The sequence below is a fragment of the Somniosus microcephalus genome, chromosome 9, assembly GCF_052327205.1.
Source record: "Somniosus microcephalus isolate GS21.2 chromosome 9, FLI_Smic_1.0, whole genome shotgun sequence".
Classification (NCBI taxonomy): Eukaryota; Metazoa; Chordata; class Chondrichthyes; order Squaliformes; family Somniosidae; genus Somniosus; species Somniosus microcephalus.
The window spans coordinates 74,523,546-74,541,035 of NC_140995.1; positions in this window are offsets into that span (position 1 = coordinate 74,523,546).

The window sequence follows — 17,490 nt, forward strand, 5'->3', positions numbered from 1 at the left end:
GCTCAGGACTCCTGATTTTCCTACCCCTGTTCTGGCCTCCACAATATCCCCTGACTCAGGACTCCTGATCTTCCCGGGTCAGGACTCCTGATCTCCCCCGGCTCAGGACTCCTGATCTCCCCCGGCTCAGGACTCCTGATTTCAACGGCTCAGGACTCCTGATCTACCCTGGCTCAGGTCTCCCGATCTTCACAGGCTCAGGACTCCTGATGTCCCCCGTCTCTGGACTCCCGATCTCCCCTGGCTCAGGTCTCCCGATCTCCCCCGGCTCAGGTCTCCCTATCTTCACCGGCACAAGACTCCCGATCTCCCCCGGCTCAGGACTCGCGATCCTCCCCGGCTCAGTACTCCCGATCACCCCCGGCTCAGGACTCCCGATCTTCACCGGCTCAGGTCTCCCGATCTACCCCGGCACAGGACTCCTGATCTCCCATGGCTCAGGACTCCCGATCATCTCCGGCTCACGACTCCCGATCTCCCCCGTCTCACGACTCCCGATCTCACCCGGCTCACGACTCGCGATCTGCACTGGATCACGACTCCCGATCTGCACCTGCTCACGACTCCCGATCTGCACTGGCTCAGGACTCCTGATCTTCACCGGCTCAGGACTCCTGATCTGCCCCGTCTCCGGACTCCTGATCTTCACTGGCTCAGGACTCCTGATCTTCCCCGGCACAGGACTCCTGATCGTCCCCGGCTCATGACTCCTGATCTCCTCCGGCTCAAGCCTCCTGATCTATCCCAGCTCAGGACTCCTGATCTCACCCGGCTCAGGACTTCTGATCTTCCCCGGCTCAGGACTACTGATCTTCCCCGGCTCAGGACTCCTGATCTGCCCCGGCTCCGGACTCCTGATCTTCACCGGCTCAGGGCTCCTGACCTCCCCCGGCTCAGGACTCCTGATCTCCCCCGGCTCAGGACTCCTGATCTTCACCGGCTCAGGACTCCAGATCTCCCCCGGCTCTGGGCTCCTGATCTCCCCTGGCTCAGGACTCCCGATCTCCCCCGGCTCAGGACTCCCTATCTTCACCGGCACAAGACTCCCGATCTCCCCTGGCTCAGGATTCCCGATCTTCCCCGGCTCAGGACTCCCAATCTCCCTCGGCTCAGGACTCCCAATCTTCACCGGCTCAGGTCTCCCATTCTCATCCGGCTCAGGACTCCCGATCTTCACCGACTCAGTTCTCACGATCTACCTCGGCACAGGACTCCTGATCTCCCCCGACTCAGGACTCCCGATCTCCCCCATCTCAGGACTCCCGATCTTCCCTGGCTCAGGACTCGTGATCTTCCTACCCCTGTTCTGGCATCCACAATTACCCCTGACTCAAGACTCCACGATCTTCCCCAGCTCAGCACTCCCGATCTTCCCCGGCTCACGTCTCCCGATCTCCCCCGGCTCACGCCTCCCGATCTCACCCGGCTCACGACTCCCGATCTGCACCGGCTCAGGACTCGCGATCTGCACCGGCTCTGGACTCTCAATCTGCACTGGCTCGGGACTCGCGATCTTCACCGGCTCTGGACTAGCGACCTTCAACGGTTTCAGGAATCGCGATCTTCACCGGCTCAGGACTCGCGATCTTCACCAGCCTAGGAGTCGCGATCTTCACCGGCTCAGGACTCCTGATCTTCCCCGGCTCAGGACTCCTGATCTCCCCTGGCTCAGGACTCCTGATCTTCCCCGGCTCAGGACTCCTGATCTTCCCCGGCTCAGGACTACTGATCTTCCCCGGCTCAGGACTTCTGATCTTCACCGGCTCAGGAATCCTGATCTTCCCTGGCTCAGGACTCCTGATCTCCCCAGGCTCAGGACTCCTGATCTCCCCCGGCTCAGGACTCCTGATCTCCCCCGGCTCAGGACTCCTGATCTCCCACGGCTCAGGACTCCTGATCTTCACCGGCTCAGGACTCCTGATCTGCCCCGGCTCCGGACTCCTGATCTTCACTGGCTCAGGACTCCTGATCTTCCCCGCCACAGGACTCCTGATCTCCCCCGGCTCATGACTCCTGATCTCCTCCGGCTCTGGCCTCCTGATCTACCCCGACTCATGACTCCTGATCTCCCCCGGCTCAGGACTTCTGATCTTCCCCGGCTCAGGACTCCTGATCTTCCCCAGCTCAGGACTCGTGATCTTCACCGGCTCAGGACTCGTGAACTTCACCGGCTCAGGACTCGTGATCTTCACTGGCTCAGGACTCGCGATCTTCACATGCTCAGGACTCCTGATTTTCCTACCCCTGTTCTGGCCTCCACAATATCCCCTGACTCAGGACTCCTGATATTCCCCGGATCAGGACACCTGATCTCCCCCGGCTCAGGACTCCTGATCTCCCCCGGCTCAGGACTCCTGATCTTCACCGACTCAGGACTCCTGATCTCCCCCGGCTCAGGACTCCTGATCTTCACAGGCTCAGGACTCCTGATATTCCTACCCCTGTTCTGGCCTCCACAATACCCCCTGGCTCTGGACTCCTGATCTTCCCAGTGTCAGGACTCCTGATCTCCCCCGTCTCAGGACTCGCGATCTCCCCCGGCTCAGGGCTCCTGATCTTCACCGGCTCAGGACTCCTGATCTACCCTGGCTCCGGACTCCCGATCTTCATTGGCTCAGGACTCCCGATGTCCCCCGTCTCTGGACTCCTGATCTCCCCCGGCTCAGGACTCCCGATCTCCCCCGGCTCAGGACTCCCTATCTTCACCGGCACAAGACTCCCGATCTCCCCTGGCTCAGGATTCCCGATCTTCCCCGGCTCAGGACTCCCAATCTCCCTCGGCTCAGGACTCCCAATCTTCACCGGCTCAGGTCTCCCATTCTCATCCGGCTCAGGACTCCCGATCTTCACCGACTCAGTTCTCACGATCTACCTCGGCACAGGACTCCTGATCTCCCCTGACTCAGGACTCCCGATCTCCCCCATCTCAGGACTCCCGATCTTCCCCGGCTCAGGACTCGTGATCTTCCTACCCCTGTTCTGGCATCCACAATTACCCCTGACTCAAGACTCCACGATCTTCCCCAGCTCAGCACTCCCGATCTTCCCCGGCTCACGTCTCCCGATCTCCCCCGGCTCATGCCTCCCGATCTCACCCGGCTCACGACTGCCGATCTGCACCGGCTCAGGACTCGCGATCTGCACCGGCTCTGGACTCTCAATCTGCACTGGCTCGGGACTCGCGATCTTCACCGGCTCTGGACTAGCGACCTTCAACGGTTTCAGGATTCGCGATCTTCACCGGCTCAGGACTCGCGATCTTCACCGGCTCAGGACTTGCGATCTTCACCGGCTCAGGACTCGCGATCTGCACCGGCTCAGGACTCGCCATCTTCAACGGCTCAGGACTCGCGATCTACACCGGCTCACGACTCGCGATCTTCACCGGCTCAGGACTCGCGATCTTCACCGGCTCAGGACTCGCGATCTTCACCGGCTCAGGACTCGCGATTATCACCCGCTCAGGACTCGCGATCTTCACCGGCTCAGGACTCGCGATCTTCACCGGCTCAGGACTCGCGATCTTCACTGGCTCAGGACTCGCGATCTTCACCGCCTCAGGACTCACGATCTTCACCAGCTCAGGACTCGTGATCTTCACCGGCTCAGGACTCGCGATCTCCCCCGGCTCAGGAGTCGTGATCTCCCCTACCTCAGGACTCCTGATCTTCCTGGCTCAGGACTCCTGATCTCCCCCGGCTCAGGACTTCTGATCAGCCCCGGCTCAGGACTCCTGATCTTCCCCGGCTCAGGACTCATGATCTTCACCGGCTCAGGACTCGTGAACTTCACCGGCTCAGGACTCGTGATCTTTAGCGGCTCAGGACTCGTGATCTTCACAGGCTCTGGACTCCTGATTTTCCTACCCCTGTTCTGGCCTCCACAATATCCCCTGACTCAGGACTCCTGATCTTCCCCGGGTCAGGACTCCTGATCTCCCCCGGCTCAGGACTCCTGATCTCCCCCGGCTCAGGACTCCTGATCTTCAATGGCTCAGGACTCCTGATCTACCCTGGCTCAGGTCTCCCGATCTTCACTGGTTCAGGACTCCCGATGTCCCCCGTCTCTGGACTCCCGATCTCCCCTGGCTCAGGTCTCCCGATCTCCCCCGGCTCAGGACTCCCGATCTCCCCCGGCTCAGGACTCCCTATCTTCACCGGCACAAGACTCCCGATCTCCCCTGGCTCAGGATTCCCGATCTTCCCCGGCTCAGGACTCCCAATCTCCCTCGGCTCAGGACTCCCAATCTTCACCGGCTCAGGTCTCCCATTCTCATCCGGCTCAGGACTCCCGATCTTCACCGACTCAGTTCTCACGATCTACCTCGGCACAGGACTCCTGATCTCCCCTGACTCAGGACTCCCGATCTCCCCCATCTCAGGACTCCTGATCTTCCCCGGCTCAGGACTCGTGATCTTCCCCGGCTCACGTCTCCCGATCTCCCCCGGCTCATGCCTCCCGATCTCACCCGGCTCACGACTGCCGATCTGCACCGGCTCAGGACTCGCGATCTGCACCGGCTCAGGACTCTCAATCTGCACTGGCTCGGGACTCGCGATCTTCACCGGCTCTGGACTAGCGACCTTCAACGGTTTCAGGAATCGCGATCTTCACCGGCTCAGGACTCGCGATCTTCACCAGCCTAGGAGTCGCGATCTTCACCAGCTCAGGACTCCTGATCTTCCCCGGCTCAGGACTCCTGATCTCCCCCGGCTCAGGACTCCTGATCTTCCCCGGCTCAGGACTCCTGATCTTCCCCGGCTCATGACTACTGATCTTCCCCGGCTCACGACTCCCTATCTTCCCCGGCTCACGACTCCCAACCTCCCCCCGGCTCACCACTCCCGATCTGCACCGGCTCACGACTCCCGATCTGCACTGGCTCACGACTCCCGATCTGCACTGGCTCAGTACTCGTGATCTGCAGCGGCTCAGGACTCGTGATCTGCACCGGCTCAGGACTCGCGATCATCACCCGCTCAGGACTCGCGATCTTCACCGGCTCAGGACTCGCGATCTTCACCGGCTCAGGACCCGCGATCTTCACTGGCTCAGGACTCGCGATCTTCACCGCCTCAGGACTCACGATCTTCACCAGCTCAGGACTCGTGATCTTCACCGGCTCAGGACTCGCGATCTCCCCCGGCTCAGGAGTCGTGATCTCCCCTACCTCAGGACTCCTGATCTTCCTGGCTCAGGACTCTTGATCTCCCCCGGCTCAGGACTTCTGATCAGCCCCGGCTCAGGACTCCTGATCTTCCCCGGCTCAGGACTCATGATCTTCACCGGCTCAGGACTCGTGAACTTCACCGGCTCAGGACTCGTGATCTTTAGCGGCTCAGGACTCGTGATCTTCAATGGCTCAGGACTCCTGATCTACCCTGGCTCAGGTCTCCCGATCTTCACTGGCTCAGGACTCCCGATGTCCCCCGTCTCTGGACTCCCGATCTCCCCTGGCTCAGGTCTCCCGATCTCCCCCGGCTCAGGACTCCCGATCTTCACCGGCACAAGACTCCCGATTTCCCCCGGCTCAGGACTCCCGATCCTCCCCGGCTCAGGACTCCCACTCGCCCCCGGCTCAGGGCTCCTGATCTACCCCGGCACAGGCCTCCAGATCTCCCACAGCTCAGGACTCCCGATCATCTCCGACTCACGACTCCCGATCTCCCCCGTCTCACGACTCCCGATCTCACCCGGCTCACGACTCCCGATCTGCACTGGATCACGACTCCGGATCTGCACCTGCTCACGACTCCCGATCTGCACCGGCTCAGGACTCCTGATCTTCACCGTCTCAGGACTCCTGATCTGCCCCGTCTCCGGACACCTGATCTTCACTGGCTCAGGACTCCTGATCTTCACCGGCTCAGGACTCGTGAACTTCATCGGCTCAGGACTCGTGATCTTCACTGGCTCAGGACTTGCGATCTTCACAGGTTCAGGACTCCTGATTTTCCTACCCCTGTTCTGACCTCCACAATATCCCCTGACTCAGGACTCCTGATCTTCCCAGTGTCAGGACTCCTGATCTCCCCCGTCTCAGGACTCCCGATCTCCCACGGCTCAGGACTCCTGATCTTCACCGGCTCAGGACTCCTGATCTACACTGGCTCAGGACTCCCGATCTTCACTGGCTCAGGACTCCCGATGTCCCCCGGCTCTGGACTCCTGATCTCCCCCGGCTCAGGACTCCCTATCTTCACCGGCACAAGAATGCTGATCACCCCCGGCTCAGGTCTCCCTATCTTCACCGGCACAAGACTCCCGATCTCCCCCGACTCAGGACTCCCGATCCTCCCCGGCTCAGGTCTCCCGCTCGCCCCCGGCTCAGGACTCCTGATCTTCACCGGCTCAGGTCTCCCAATCTCTTCCGGCTCAGGACTCCCGATCTTCACCGGCTCAGGTCTCCCGATCTACCCCGGCACAGGACTCCTGATCTCCCACGGCTCAGGACTACCAATCATCTCCGGCTCACGACTCCCGATCTCCCCCGTCTCACGACTCCCGATCTCACCCGGCTCACGACTCCCGATCTGCACTGGATCACGACTCCGGATCTGCACCTGCTCACGACTCCCGATCTGCACCTGCTCAGGACTCCTGATCTTCACCGGCTCAGGACTCCTGATCTGCCCCGTCTCCGGACTCCTGATCTTCACTGGCTCAGGACTCCTGATCTTCCCCGGCACAGGACTCCTGATTGTCCCCGGCTCATGACTCCTGATCTCCTCCGGCACAATCCTCCTGATCTACCCCAGCTCAGGACTCCTGATCTCCCCCGGCTCAGGACTTCTGATCTTCCCCGGCTCAGGACTCCTGATCTTCCCCAGCTCAGGACTCGTGATCTTCACCGGCTCAGGACTCGTGAACTTCACCGGCTCAGGACTCGTGGTCTTCACTGGCTCAGGACTCGCGATCTTCACAGGCTCAGGACTCCTGATTTTCCTACCCCTGTTCTGGCCTCCACAATATCCCCTGACTCAGGACTCCTGATCTTCCCCGGATCAGGACACCTGATCTCCCCTGGCTCAGGACGCCTGATCTCCCCCAGCTCAGGACTCATGATCTTCACCGGCTCAGGACTCCTGATCTCCCCCGGCTCAGGACTCCTGATCTTCACAGGCTCAGGACTCCTGATTTTCCTACCCCTGTTCTGGCCTCCACAATACCCCCTGACTCAGGACTCCTGATCTTCCCAGTGTCAGGACTCCTGATCTCCCCCGTCTCAGGGCTCCCGATCTCCCATGGCTCAGGACTCCTGATCTTCACCGGCTCAGGACTCCTGATCTACCCTGGCTCAGGACTCCCGATCTTCACTGGCTCAGGACTCCCGATGTCCCCCTGCTCTGGACTCCTGATCTCCCCCGGCTCAGGACTCCCTATCATCACCGGCACAAGACTGCTGATCTCCCCCGGCTCAGGACTCCCAATCTTCCGCGGCTCAGGACTCCCGATCTCCCCCGGCTCACGACTCCCAATCTCCCCCGGCTCACGACTCCCTATCTCCCCCGGCTCACGACTCCCAATCTCCCCCGGCTCACGACTCCCGATCTGCACCGGCTCACGACTCCCGATCTGCACCGGCTCACGACTCCCGATCTGCACCGGCTCAGTACTCGTGATCTGCAGTGGCTCAGGACTCGCGATCTGCACCGGCTCAGGACTCGCGATCTTCACCGGCTCAGGACTCGCTATCTTCACCGGCTCAGGACTCACGATCTGCACCGGCTCAGGACTCGCGATCTGCACCGGCTCAGGACTCGTGATCATCACCGGCTCAGGACTCGCGATCTTCACCGGCTCAGGACTCGCGATCTTCACCGGCTCAGGTCTCGCGATCATCACAGGCTCACAACTCCCGATCTGCACCGGCTCACAACACCCGATCTGCACTGGCGCAGGACTCGCGATCTTCACCGGCTCAGGACTCGCGATCTCCCCCGGCTCAGGAGTCGTGATCTCCCCTACCTCAGGACTCCTGATCTTCCTGGCTCAGGACTCTTGATCTCCCCCGGCTCAGGACTTCTGATCAGCCCCGGCTCAGGACTCCTGATCTTCCCCGGCTCAGGACTCATGATCTTCACCGGCTCAGGACTCGTGAACTTCACCGGCTCAGGACTCGTGATCTTTAGCGGCTCAGGACTCGTGATCTTCACAGGCTCTGGACTCCTGATTTTCCTACCCCTGTTCTGGCCTCCACAATATCCCCTGACTCAGGACTCCTGATCTTCCCCGGGTCAGGACTCCTGATCTCCCCCGGCTCAGGACTCCTGATCTCCCCCGGCTCAGGACTCCTGATCTTCAATGGCTCAGGACTCCTGATCTACCCTGGCTCAGGTCTCCCGATCTTCACTGGCTCAGGACTCCCGATGTCCCCCGTCTCTGGACTCCCGATCTCCCCTGGCTCAGGTCTCCCGATCTCCCCCGGCTCAGGACTCCCGATCTTCACCGGCACAAGACTCCCGATTTCCCCCGGCTCAGGACTCCCGATCCTCCCCGGCTCAGGACTCCCACTCGCCCCCGGCTCAGGGCTCCTGATCTTCACCGGCTCAGGTCTCCCAATCTCATCCGGCTCAGGACTCCCGATCTACCCCGGCACAGGCCTCCAGATCTCCCACAGCTCAGGACTCCCGATCATCTCCGGCTCACGACTCCCGATCTCCCCCGTCTCACGACTCCCGATCTCACCCGGCTCACGACTCCCGATCTGCACTGGATCACGACTCCGGATCTGCACCTGCTCACGACTCCTGATCTTCACCGGCTCAGGACTCCTGATCTGCCCCGTCTCCGGACACCTGATCTTCACTGGCTCAGGACTCCTGATCTTCCCCGGCACAGGACTCCTGATCGTCCCCGGCTCATGACTCCTGATCTCCTCCGGCACAAGCCTCCTGATCTACCCCAGCTCAGGACTCCTGATCTCCCCTGGCTCAGGACTTCTGATCTTCCCCGGCTCAGGACTCCTGATCTTCCCCAGCTGAGGACTCGTGATCTTCACCGGCTCAGGACTCGTGAACTTCATCGGCTCAGGACTCGTGATCTTCACTGGCTCAGGACTTGCGATCTTCACAGGTTCAGGACTCCTGATTTTCCTACCCCTGTTCTGACCTCCACAATATCCCCTGACTCAGGACTCCTGATCTTCCCCAGATCAGGACACCTGATCACCCCCGGCTCAGGACTCCTGATCTCCTCCGGCTCAGGACTCCTGATCTTCACCGACTCAGGACTCCTGATCTCCCCCGGCTCAGGACTCCTGATCTTCACAGGCTCAGGACTCCTGATTTTCCTACCCCTGTTCTGGCCTCCACAATACCCCCTGACTCAGGACTCCTGATCTTCCCAGTGTCAGGACTCCTGATCTCCCCCGTCTCAGGACTCCCGATCTCCCACGGCTCAGGACTCCTGATCTTCACCGGCTCAGGACTCCTGATCTACACTGGCTCAGGACTCCCGATCTTCACTGGCTCAGGACTCCCGATGTCCCCCGGCTCTGGACTCCTGATCTCCCCCAGCTCAGGACTCCCTATCTTCACCGGCACAAGAATGCTGATCACCCCCGGCTCAGGTCTCCCTATCTTCACCGGCACAAGACTCCCGATCTCCCCCGACTCAGGACTCCCGATCCTCCCCGGCTCAGGTCTCCCGCTCGCCCCCGGCTCAGGACTCCTGATCTTCACCGGCTCAGGTCTCCCAATCTCTTCCGGCTCAGGACTCCCGATCTTCACCGGCTCAGGTCTCCCGATCTACCCCGGCACAGGACTCCTGATCTCCCACGGCTCAGGACTACCGATCATCTCCGGCTCACGACTCCCGATCTCCCCCGTCTCACGACTCCCGATCTCACCCGGCTCACGACTCCCGATCTGCACTGGATCACGACTCCGGATCTGCACCTGCTCACGACTCCCGATCTGCACCTGCTCAGGACTCCTGATCTTCACCGGCTCAGGACTCCTGATCTGCCCCGTCTCCGGACTCCTGATCTTCACTGGCTCAGGACTCCTGATCTTCCCCGGCACAGGACTCCTGATTGTCCCCGGCTCATGACTCCTGATCTCCTCCGGCACAATCCTCCTGATCTACCCCAGCTCAGGACTCCTGATCTCCCCCGGCTCAGGACTTCTGATCTTCCCCGGCTCAGGACTCCTGATCTTCCCCAGCTCAGGACTCGTGATCTTCACCGGCTCAGGACTCGTGAACTTCACCGGCTCAGGACTCGTGGTCTTCACTGGCTCAGGACTCGCGATCTTCACAGGCTCAGGACTCCTGATTTTCCTACCCCTGTTCTGGCCTCCACAATATCCCCTGACTCAGGACTCCTGATCTTCCCTGGATCAGGACACCTGATCTCCCCTGGCTCAGGACGCCTGATCTCCCCCAGCTCAGGACTCATGATCTTCACCGGCTCAGGACTCCTGATCTCCCCCGGCTCAGGACTCCTGATCTTCACAGGCTCAGGACTCCTGATTTTCCTACCCCTGTTCTGGCCTCCACAATACCCCCTGACTCAGGACTCCTGATCTTCCCAGTGTCAGGACTCCTGATCTCCCCCGTCTCAGGGCTCCCGATCTCCCACGGCTCAGGACTCCTGATCTTCACCGGCTCAGGACTCCTGATCTACCCTGGCTCAGGACTCCCGATCTTCACTGGCTCAGGACTCCCGATGTCCCCCTGCTCTGGACTCCTGATCTCCCCCGGCTCAGGACTCCCTATCATCACCGGCACAAGACTGCTGATCTCCCCCGGCTCAGGACTCCCAATCTTCCGCGGCTCAGGACTCCCGATCTCCCCCGGCTCACGACTCCCAATCTCCCCCGGCTCACGACTCCCTATCTCCCCCGGCTCACGACTCCCAATCTCCCCCGGCTCACGACTCCCGATCTGCACCGGCTCACGACTCCCGATCTGCACCGGCTCACGACTCCCGATCTGCACCGGCTCAGTACTCGTGATCTGCAGTGGCTCAGGACTCGCGATCTGCACCGGTTCAGGACTCGCGATCTTCACCGGCTCAGGACTCGCGATCTTCACCGGCTCAGGACTCACGATCTGCACCGGCTCAGGACTCGCGATCTGCACCGGCTCAGGACTCGTGATCATCACCGGCTCAGGACTCGCGATCTTCACCGGCTCAGGACTCGCGATCTTCACCGGCTCAGGTCTCGCGATCTTCACAGGCTCACAACTCCCGATCTGCACCGGCTCACAACACCCGATCTGCACTGGCGCAGGACTCGCGATCTTCACCGGCTCAGGACTCGCGATCTTCAACTGCTCAGGACTCGCGATCTTCACCGGCTCAGGACTCGCGATCTTCACCGGCTCAGGCCTCACGATCTTCACCAGCTCAGGACTCGTGATCTTCACCGGCTCAGGACTCGCGATCTTCTCCGGCTCAGGACACCCGATCTCCCCGGCTCAGGACTCGTGATCTCCCCCGGCTCAGGACACCGGACCTTCCCCGTCTCAGTACTCCCGATCTCCCCCGGCTCAGGACTCCCGATCTTCACCGGCTCAGGACTCCTGATATGCTCTGGCTCAGGACTCCTGATCTACCCCGTCACAGGACTCCTGATCTACCCCATCACAGGACTCCTGATCTCCCCTGGCTCAGGATTCCTGATCGCCCCCGGCTCAGGACTCGTGATCTCCCCCGACTCAGGAGTCGTGATCTCCCCTGCCTCAGGACTCCTGATCTTCCTGGCTCAGGACTCCTGATCTCCCCCGGCTCAGCACGGTGGCATAGTGGTTAGCACTGTTGCCTCACAGCGCCAGGGACCCGGGTTCGAATCCGGCCTCGGGTGACTGTCTGTGTGGAGTTTGCACATTCTCCCCGTGTTTGCGTGGGTTTCCTCCGGGTGCTCCGGTTTCCTCCCACAGTCCAAAGATGTGCGGGTTAGGATGATTGGCTATGATAAATTGACCCTCAGTGTTAGGGGGATTAAATACGGGGATAGGGTGGGATATGTGTTGGTGTAGGGGTTACGGGGATCGGCTGGGATATGTGTCGGTGCAGGCTCGATGGGCCGACATGGCCTCTATCTGCACTGTGGGGTTCCTGTGTGTGATTCCTGTGTGATTCTGATCATCCCCGGCTCAGGACACCTGATCTTCCCCAGCTCAGGACTCATGATTTTCAGTGGCTCAGGACTCGTGAACTTCACCGGCTCAGGACTTGTGATCTTTAGCGGCTCAGGACTCGTGATCTTCACAGGCTCAGGACTCCTGATTTTCCTACCCCTGTTCTGGCCTCCACAATATCCCCTGACTCAGGAGTCCTGATCTTCCCCGGGTCAGGTCTCCTGATCTCCCCTGGCTCAGGACTCCTGATCTCCCCCGGCTCAGGACTCCTGATCTTCAACGGCTCAGGACACTTGATCTACCCTGGCTCAGGTCTCCCGATCTTCACTGGCTCAGGACTCCCGATGTCCCCGGTCTCTGGACTCCCGATCTCCCCTGGCTCAGGTCTCCCGATCTCTCCCGGCTCAGGTCTCCCTATCTTCACCGGCACAAGACTCCCGATCTCCCCCGGCTCAGGACTCCCGATCCTCCCCGGCTCAGGACTCCCGATCGCCCCCGGCTCAGGACTCGCGATCTTCACCGGCTCAGGACTCGCGATCTTCACCAGCTCAGGACTCGTGATCTTCACCGGCTCAGGACTCGCGATCTACACCGGCTCAGGACACCCGATCTCCCTGGCTCAGGACTCGTGATCTCCCCCGGCTCAGGACACCGGACCTTCCCCGGCTCAGTACTCCCGATCTCCCCCGGCTCAGGACTCCCGATCTTCACCGGCTTAGGACTCCTGATGTGCCCCGGCTCAGGACTCCTGATCGACCCCGTCACAGGTCTCCTGATCTACCCCATCACAGGACTCCTGATCTCCCCTGGCTCAGGATTCCTGATCGCCCCCAGCTCAGGACTCGTGATCTCCCCCGGCTCAGGAGTCGTGATCTCCCTTGCCTCAGGACTCCTGATCTTCCTGGCTCAGGACTCCTGATCTCCCCCGGCTCAGGACTCCTGATCTTCCCCGGCTCAGGACTCATGATCTTCACCGGCTCAGGACTCGTGAACTTCACCGGCTCAGGACTCGTGATCTTTAGCGGCTCAGGACTCGTGATCTTCACAGGCTCAGGACTCCTGATTTTCCTACCCCTGTTCTGGCCTCCACAATATCCCCTGACTCAGGACTCCTGATCTTCCCCGGGCCAGGACTCCTGATCTCCCCCGGCTCAGGACTCCTGATCTCCCCCGGCTCAGGACTCCTGATTTCAACGGCTCAGGACTCCTGATCTACCCTGGCTCAGGTCTCCCGATCTTCACTGGCTCAGGACTCCCGATGTCCCCCGTCTCTGGACTCCCGATCTCCCCTGGCTCAGGTCTCCCGATCTCCCCCGGCTCAGGTCTCCCTATCTTCACCGGCACAAGACTCCCGATCTCCACCGGCTCAGGACTCCCGATCCTCCCCGGCTCAGTACTCCCGATCGCCCCCGGCTCAGGACTCCCGATCTTCACCGGCTCAGGTCTCCCGATGTACCCCGGCACAGGACTCCTGATCTCCCACGGCTCAGGACTCCCGATCATCTCCATCTCACGACTCCCGATCTCCCCCGTCTCACGACTTCCGATCTCACCCGGCTCATGACTCCCGATCTGCACTGGATCACGACTCCCGATCTGCACCTGCTCACGACTCCCGATCTGCACCGGCTCAGGACTCCTGATCTTCACCGGCTCAGGACTCCTGATCTGCCCCGTCTCCGGACTCCTGATCTTCACTGGCTCAGGACTCCTGATCTTCCCCGGCAAAGGACTCCTGATCGTCCCCGGCTCATGACTCCTGATCTCCTCCGGCTCAAGCCTCCTGATCTACCCCAGCTCAGGACTCCTGATCTCACCCAGCTCAGGACTTCTGATCTTCCCCGGCTCAGGACTACTGATCTTCCCCGGCTCAGGACCCCTGATCTGCCCCGGCTCCGGACTCCTGATCTTCACTGGCTCAGGACTCGTGATCTTCACAGACTCAGGACTCCTGATTTTCCTACCCCTGTTCTGGCCTCCACAATATCCCCTGACTCACGACTCCTGATCTTCCCCGGATCAGGACACCTGATCTCCCCTTGCTCAGGACTCCTGATCTCCCCCGGCTCAGGACTCCTGATCTTCACCGGCTCATGACTCCAGATCTCCCCCGGCTCTGGACTCCTGATCTCCCCCGTCTCAGGACTCCCGATCTCCCCCGGCTCAGGACTCCCTCTCTTCACCGGCACAAGACTCCTGATCTCCCCTGGCTCAGGATTCCCGATCTTCCCCGGCTCAGGACTCCCAATCTCCCTCGGCTCAGGACTACCAATCTTCACCGGCTCAGGTCTCCCATTCTCATCCGGCTCAGGACTCCCGATCTTCACCGGCTCAGTTCTCATGATCTACCTCGGCACAGGACTCCTGATCTCCCCCGACTCAGGACTCCCGATCTCCCCCATCTCAGGACTCCCGATCTTCCCCGGCTCAGGACTCGTGATCTTCCTACCCCTGTTCTGGCCTCCACAATAACCCCTGACTCAAGACTCCACGATCTTCCCCAGCTCAGCACTCCCGATTTTCCCCGGCTCACATCTCCCGATCTCCCCCGGCTCACGACTCCCGATCTCACCCGGCTCACGACTCCCGATCTGCACCGGCTCAGGACTCGCGATCTGCAACTGCTCACGACTCCCGATGTGCACCGGCTCAGGACTCCTGATCTTCACCGGCTCAGGACTCCTGATCTGCCCCGTCTCCGGAATCTTGATCTTCACTGGCTCAGGACTCCTGATCTTCCCCGGCACAGGACTCCTGATCGTCCCCGGCTCATGACTCCTGATCTCCTCCGGCTCAAGCCTCCTGATTAACCCCAGCTCAGGACTCCTGATCTCACCCGGCTCAGGACTTCTGATCTTCCCCGGCTCAGGACTACTGATCTTCCCCGGCTCAGGACTCCTGATCTGCCCCGGCTCCGGACTCCTGATCTTCACTGGCTCAGGACTCGTGATCTTCACAGACTCAGGACTCCTGATTTTCCTACCCCTGTTCTGGCCTCCACAATATCCCCTGACTCACGACTCCTGATCTTCCCCGGATCAGGACACCTGATCTCCCGTGGCTCAGGACTCCTGATCTCCCCCGGCTCAGGACTCTTGATCTTCACCGGCTCAGGACTCCAGATCTCCCCCGGCTCTGGACTCCTGATCTCCCCCGGCTCAGGACTCCCGATCTCCCCCGGCTCAGGACTCCCTCTCTTCACCGGCACAAGACTCCCGATCTCCCGTGGCTCAGGATTCCCGATCTTCCCCGGCTCAGGACTCCCAATATCCCTCGGCTCAGGACTCCCAATCTTCACCGGCTCAGGTCTCCCATTCTCATCCGGCTCAGGACTCCCGATCTTCACCGGCTCAGTTCTCACGATCTACCTCGGCACAGGACTCCTGATCTCCCCCGACTCAGGACTCCCGATCTCCCCCATCTCAGGACTCCCGATCTTCCCCGGCTCAGGACTCGTGATCTTCCTACCCTTGTTCTGGCCTCCACAATAACCCCTGACTCAAGACTCCACGATCTTCCCCAGCTCAGCACTCCCGATCTTCCCCGGCTCACGTCTCCCGATCTCCCCCGGCTCACGACTCCCGATCTCAACCGGCTCACGACTCCCGATCTGCGCCAGCTCAGGACTCGCGATCTGCACCGGCTCAGGACTCTCAATCTGCACTGGCTCGGGACTCGCGATCTTCACCGGCTCTGGACTAGCGACCTTCAACGGTTTCAGGAATCGCGATCTTCACCGGCTCAGGACTCGCGATCTTCACCAGCCTAGGAGTCGCGATCTTCACCGGCTCAGGACTCCTGATCTTCCCCGGCTCAGGACTCCTGATCTCCCCCGTCTCAGGACTCCTGATCTTCCCCGGCTCAGGACTCCTGATCTTCCCCGGCTCAGGACTCCTGATCTTCCCCGGCTCAGGACTTCTGATCTTCACCGGCTCAGGAATCCTGATCTTCCCCGGCTCAGGACTCCTGATCTCCCCCGGCTCAGGACTTCTGATCTCCCCCGGCTCAGTACACCTGATTTTCCACGGCTCAGGACTCCTGATCTCCCCCGGCTCAGGACTCCTGATCTCCCCCGGCTCAGGACTCCTGATCTCCCACAGCTCAGGACTCCTGATCTTCACCGGCTCAGGACTCCTGATCTGCCCCGACTCCGGACTCATGATCTTCACTGGCTCAGGACTCCTGATCTTCCCCGCCACAGGACTCCTGATCTCCCCCGGCTCATGACTCCTGATCTCCTCCGGCTCAGGCCTCCTGATCTACCCCGACTCAGGACTCCTGATCTCCCCCGGCTCAGGACTTCTGATCTTCCCCGGCTCAGGACTCCTGATCTTCCCCAGCTCAGGACTCGTGATCTTCACCGGCTCAGGACTCGTGAACTTCACCGGCTCAGGACTCGTGATCTTCACTGGCTCAGGACTCGCGATCTTCACAGGCTCAGGACTCCTGATTTTCCTACCCCTGTTCTGGCCTCCACAATAAACCCTGACTCAGGACTCCTGATCTTCCCCGGATCAGGACACCTGATCTCCCCCGGCTCAGGACTGCTGATCTCCCCCGGCTCAGGACTCCTGATCTTCACAGGCTCAGGTCTCCCTATCTTCACCGGCACAAGACTCCCGATCTCCCCCGGCTCAGGACTCCCGATCCTCCCCGGCTCAGGACTCCCGATCGCCCCCGGCTCAGGACTCGCGATCTTCACCGGCTCAGGACTCGCGATCTTCACCAGCTCAGGACTCGTGATCTTCACCGGCTCAGGACTCGCGATCTACACCGGCTCAGGACACCCGATCTCCCTGGCTCAGGACTCGTGATCTCCCCCGGCTCAGGACACCGGACCTTCCCTGGCTCAGTTCTCCCGATCTCCCCCGGCTCAGGACTCCCGATCTTCACCGGCTTAGGACTCCTGATGTGCCCCGGCTCAGGACTCCTGATCTACCCCGTCACAGGTCTCCTGATCTACCCCATCACAGGACTCCTGATCTCCCCTGGCTCAGGATTCCTGATCGCCCCCAGCTCAGGACTCGTGATCTCCCCCGGCTCAGGAGTCGTGATCTCCCTTGCCTCAGGACTCCTGATCTTCCTGGCTCAGGACTCCTGATCTCCCCCGGCTCAGGACTCCTGATCTCCCCCGGCTCAGGACTCCTGATCTTCACAGGCTCAGGACTCCAAATCTCCCCCGGCTCTGGACTCCTGATCTCCCCCGGCTCTGGACTCCCGATCTCCCCCGGCTCAGGACTCCCTATCTTCACCGGCACAAGACTCCCGATCTCCCCCGGCTCAGGATTCCCGATCTTCCCCGGCTCAGGACTTCTGATCTCCCTCGGCTCAGGACTCCCAATCTTCACCGGCTTAGGACTCCTGATGTGCCCCGGCTCAGGACTCCTGATCTACCCCGTCACA